Source organism: Humulus lupulus, chromosome 5 (assembly GCF_963169125.1).
Source record: "Humulus lupulus chromosome 5, drHumLupu1.1, whole genome shotgun sequence".
Taxonomy (NCBI): domain Eukaryota; kingdom Viridiplantae; phylum Streptophyta; class Magnoliopsida; order Rosales; family Cannabaceae; genus Humulus; species Humulus lupulus.
Window position 1 is genome coordinate 134,522,587 of NC_084797.1, and position 4,780 is coordinate 134,527,366.

General features: G+C 37.0%; 1 non-coding gene across 1 annotated transcript; it reads left to right on the plus strand.

Annotated features, from left to right (window-relative positions):
• The first annotated feature begins 4,266 nt into the window (after nt 1–4,266).
• On the plus strand, nt 4,267–4,373 carry LOC133781080 (small nucleolar RNA R71). The gene has a single exon (XR_009869876.1). It is a non-coding gene; the product is annotated as a small nucleolar RNA R71 (small nucleolar RNA).
• Nucleotides 4,374–4,780: the final 407 nt, after the last annotated feature.

Here is a 4,780-nt window from a genome sequence, read left to right on the forward strand (position 1 = left end):
ATTATAAGATGATGGGAAGGGTCCTATATAATCTATTCCCCACACATCAAACAGCTCAACCTCCAGAATTCCAGTCATTGGCATTGGATCTCTTCTGGATATATTACCAGTCCTTTGGAAGTGATCACAACTCTTAAAAAAGGCATTATCATCTTTAAATAACGTAGGCCAATAAAACCCACATTGCAACACTTTTGCTGCTATCCTTGTTCCCCCAAAGTGACCACCACAATGTATCGTATGGCAATGAGTAAGTATGGAAATCATTTCTTCTTTTGGGACACATCTTCTAATCACTTGGTCAACACAATGACGAAAAAGAATGGGTTCATCCCAATAATAATGCTTAACTTCCGAATAGAAATTTTTTAGTTGTTGTCTTGACATGTCAGGAGGCACAACCTTACCTACCAAATAGTTAACATAATCTGCAAACCATGGTATTTTCTCTTCACATTCAATTGAAAATAATTGTTCATCCAGAAAATTTTCATCAATTGACTCTTCTTTCGCTCTATGCTCATTTTCTTTTTCCATTCTAGATAAATGATCATCAACTAGATTTTCTCTCCCCTTCTTATCACAAATTTCCATATCAATATCTTGCAATAATAAAACCTATCTAATCAAATGAGGTTTAGCATCCTATTTGGTCGTAAGATACTTAATAGTTGAATGATCTTGTGACAGTCAAAATCTTGTGATCCGTAAGGGTAAAGACCAGGTAAAGATGTGCAATCCCACACCGCCTGGGGAAGGTCAAGTGTGATGATTCTAAGACTGTGTAGGTATGGGACTACACAGTTGAAGAGGGCTTAAATGGATTGATGGGTACTACCTATGCCAACAAGATGCATCTTCTTTTCGGTAGCCCATCACTTGAGAACTCCAAAGTTAAGCGTGCTTGACCTGGAGTAATCTCAAGATGGGTGACCTCCTGGGAATTTTTCCCAAGAAGCGTGCGAGTGAGGACAAAGCACGCTGGAAAGACTTATGTTGGTTTGTAGGGCCAGTCATCATTCCAGAATGCAGCCATAGTGACGCGGGGCGTTACAGATCTGTGTAAACTATCACCTTATTACCAATTAAATATGGCCTAAACTTGTAAAATGCAAAGACTATTGCAAGAAATTCCTTCTCAGTAGTTGCATAATTTAGTTGAGCATCATTCAAGGTTTGACTAGCATAATAAATTATTCTAAATACCTTGTCAACTCGCTGTCCAAGAACTGCTCCCACTGCAAATCACTAGCATCACACATTAATTCAAAAGGAATTTCCTAATTTGGAGATACAACAATTGGAGCAGAGACTAGTTTTTCCTTCAATGTATTAAATGCCTTTAAACACTCAAAATCAAAATCGAATACCACACTATTCATAAGTAAAGTAGATAAGGGCTTTGAAATTTTTGAAAAATCTTTTATAAACCACCTATAAAATCTAGCATGGCCCTAGAAGCTTCAAATCCCTTTAAAAGATACTGGAGGAGGTAAATTTTCTATTGTTGATATTTTAGCCCTATCTACTTCAATTCCATAACGTGAAATTTTGTGGCCCAAGACTATTCCTTCTGTCACCATGAAGTGACATTTCTCCCAGTTTAAAATTAAATTGGACTCCTCACATCTTTTCAAAACCCTTTCCAAATTAAGTAAACATCCATCAAAAGAGGGTCCAAAAACTGAAAACCCATCCATAAAAATTTCAATACCTTTTTCCACCATGTCCGAAAAAATTGACATAATACATCTTTGAAAGGTGGTAGGAACATACATAACCCGAACGACATCCTCCTAAAAGAAAATGTTCCATAAGGGCATGTGAAGGTAGTCTTTTCTTGATCCTCCGATGCTATAGGAATTTGATGATATCCAGAATATCCATCCAAGAAATAGTAATAAGGATGGTCGGCCAATCTATCTAACATTTGATCAACGAAAGGTAATGGAAAATGGTCTTTCCCGGTGGCTTTATTTATTTTACGACAATCAATACAAATTCTCCACCCCATCACCGTACGAATTGGAATAAGTTCATTATTATTATTTTTAACAACAGTCATACCATCTTTCTTTGGAACTACCTGAACATGACTAACCCAAGCACTGTCAGATATTGAGTAAATTACTCCAGCGTCTGACCATTTAAGAATTTATTTCCTTACCACTTCTTTCATTGAAGGAATTAGCCTCCTTTGAGCATCAATACTAGGCTTACTATACTCCTCCATTAATATATGATGCATTACTGTCGAAGGACTAATACCTTTAATATCTGCTAAAGTTCATCCAATTGCTAATTTGTGAGCCTTTAATACCCTCAGAAGTTTCTCTTCTTCAATCTCAGATAAAGAAGATGAAATAATAACTGGGAGAGTATCATTCTCACCTAAATAAGCATACTTAAGATGATCAAGTAAGGTCTTTAAGTCAAGAACTGGTGGGTTTTCAATTGATAGAAGAGGTCTCTCAGGCACTTGCCCTAATTCCTTATATTTCTTTTTATATATTTGCCCTGATGAATTCAACCACTTAACATACTCACCAGCTTCAGTACCAGCACCCTCTTCAGGACTTTCTATCAGACTCAACTCCAGTGGATCTTTAATAGACTCAACCCCTTTAATTGGTTCCTCCAATACATTAACACAAAAGCAACTGTCACTAGCTAAAGGATCTTTCAAAGCTTTGAAAACATTAAAAATGACTTCATCTCCTTGTACCCTAAGCCTTAATTCTCATTTCTGAAAGTCTATTAGTGGTTGCCCAATGGCTAAAAATGGTCGTCCCAATATAATAGGCACATCCTCATCTTCCTCCATATCTAATACAATAAAATCCGCTGGGAAAATGAAGTTATCTACGTTTACTAGAACATCTTCTATAATACCTCTGGGATGAGTTAAAGAATGATCAACTAATTGAAGAGTAATAGTATTCGGTCTAGTTTCCCCCAAACTAAGTCTTTTAAATAAAGACGGCGACATTAAATTTATACTTGCACCTAAATCACATAAATCTCTCTCACAATGAAAGTTTCCAATAGTGCGAGGTATAGTAAAACTGCCCGGATCTCTTAACTTTTGAGGAAGCTTATTTTGAATAATTGCACTACACTCTTCAGTTAATGCAACAGTTTCATAATCCTCCATTTTTCTCTTATTAGACAATATCTCCTTCATAAACTTCACATAACTAGGCATTTGTTCTAGAGCCTCTGCAAATGAGATGTTAATATGAAGTTTCTTCATTACTTCATGGAATTTGGAGAATTTTTTGTCAAGATTAGCCTTTTGAAACCGTTGAGGATATGGAATTTTTGGTGTGGGCTCAGAATTTTTTGGTTTTTCTGGTTTTGGAAGATCTTCAGTAACCTCCTCTTGAATCAGACTAGTATCTTGTTGTTTCTCTGTATTCTTCCCTTTTTCTTCTACTGTAGGTCCATCATACTTAGTCCCACTCCTCAAAGTGACCGCTTGACATTGTTCTTTAGGATTTACCTCAGTGGAACTAGGAAAATTTCCTTGTTGTCTACTAGAAAACAATTGAGCCAATTGACCTATTTGTGTCACCCAACTTCTGATGGAAGACCTTGTCTCTGTTATGACCTGATTTAATTGTTCTGGCTGAATTGTTGGTGGGTTCATTTGAGGAGGTGGTGAATCAGATGGGCGTGGATTTGGATCATAATATGGTCTAGTATGTAATCTGTAAGTTGGTTGATGAGGTGGTTGTTGAGGTGGATACTGTGGATATTGTGGTTGTAACCCTTGATTATTTTTCCAAGACATATTAGGATGATTTTTCCAGGCAGATGTATAGGAATTTGAGTAAGTATTTGGGACAGGTCTTGAAAAATTACCTATAACCTATGCCTGTTCCAAGGGCATATTGTTTACATATGTTGAGCAACCAGCTCTGCTCGGGCATTGTTCATAAGAATGAGGTCCTCCACAAATTTCACAACTCATGACATTATGTACTTGCATTAATTGTGCGGTGAGATTACTTGCTGCAACTGTTTGGTTAGAGATGCTACTTCAGCGGTCAATAGCGCAATTGGATCAACTTCTAAGACTCCCACTACTTTCTTATTCTCTCGCTCAGTAGGCCAATTATAATTATTCATAGCCATCTCTTCCAACAGCTCATACGCTTCATTAGCGCTTTTTCTCATAAATGCTCCTCCTGATGCGACATCTATAATTGTTCTTGTATTTCCCCCCAAACCATTGTAAAAGTATGAACTAACAGCCACTTCTCTATTCCATGATGTGGGCATCTCCTTTGCAATTCCTTAAATCGTTTCCATGTATCATACAATGACTCCCCATCCAGTTGATGGAAGTTGTTAATCTCTCCTCTAATTCTTGCTGACTTGGCAGGAGGAAAATATTTACCAAGAAACTTCTAAGCCAAATCTTCCCAAGTAAGTATAGAATTGGCTTGTAAAGATTTCAACAAACTCTTAGCTCTGTCCCTTAGTGAAAATGGGAATAGTCTCAATCGTACATCATCATTGCTCACCCCATTCATTTTAAATGTCGCAGATAACTCCAAAAAGTTAGTGATATGTAGATTTGGATCCTCATTTTGTAACCCCCCAAATTGTACACAGTTTTGTACCATCTGAATAATTGAGGGTTTTATCTCAAAATTATTAGCCTCAATAGCTGGAGGACGAATGCTTGAGTGTATCCCTGTAACAGTAGGAGAGTACATAATTCCTTAATGATGGATCAGCTTCAGTTGCATTACCCATATTTGCATTATTGTTG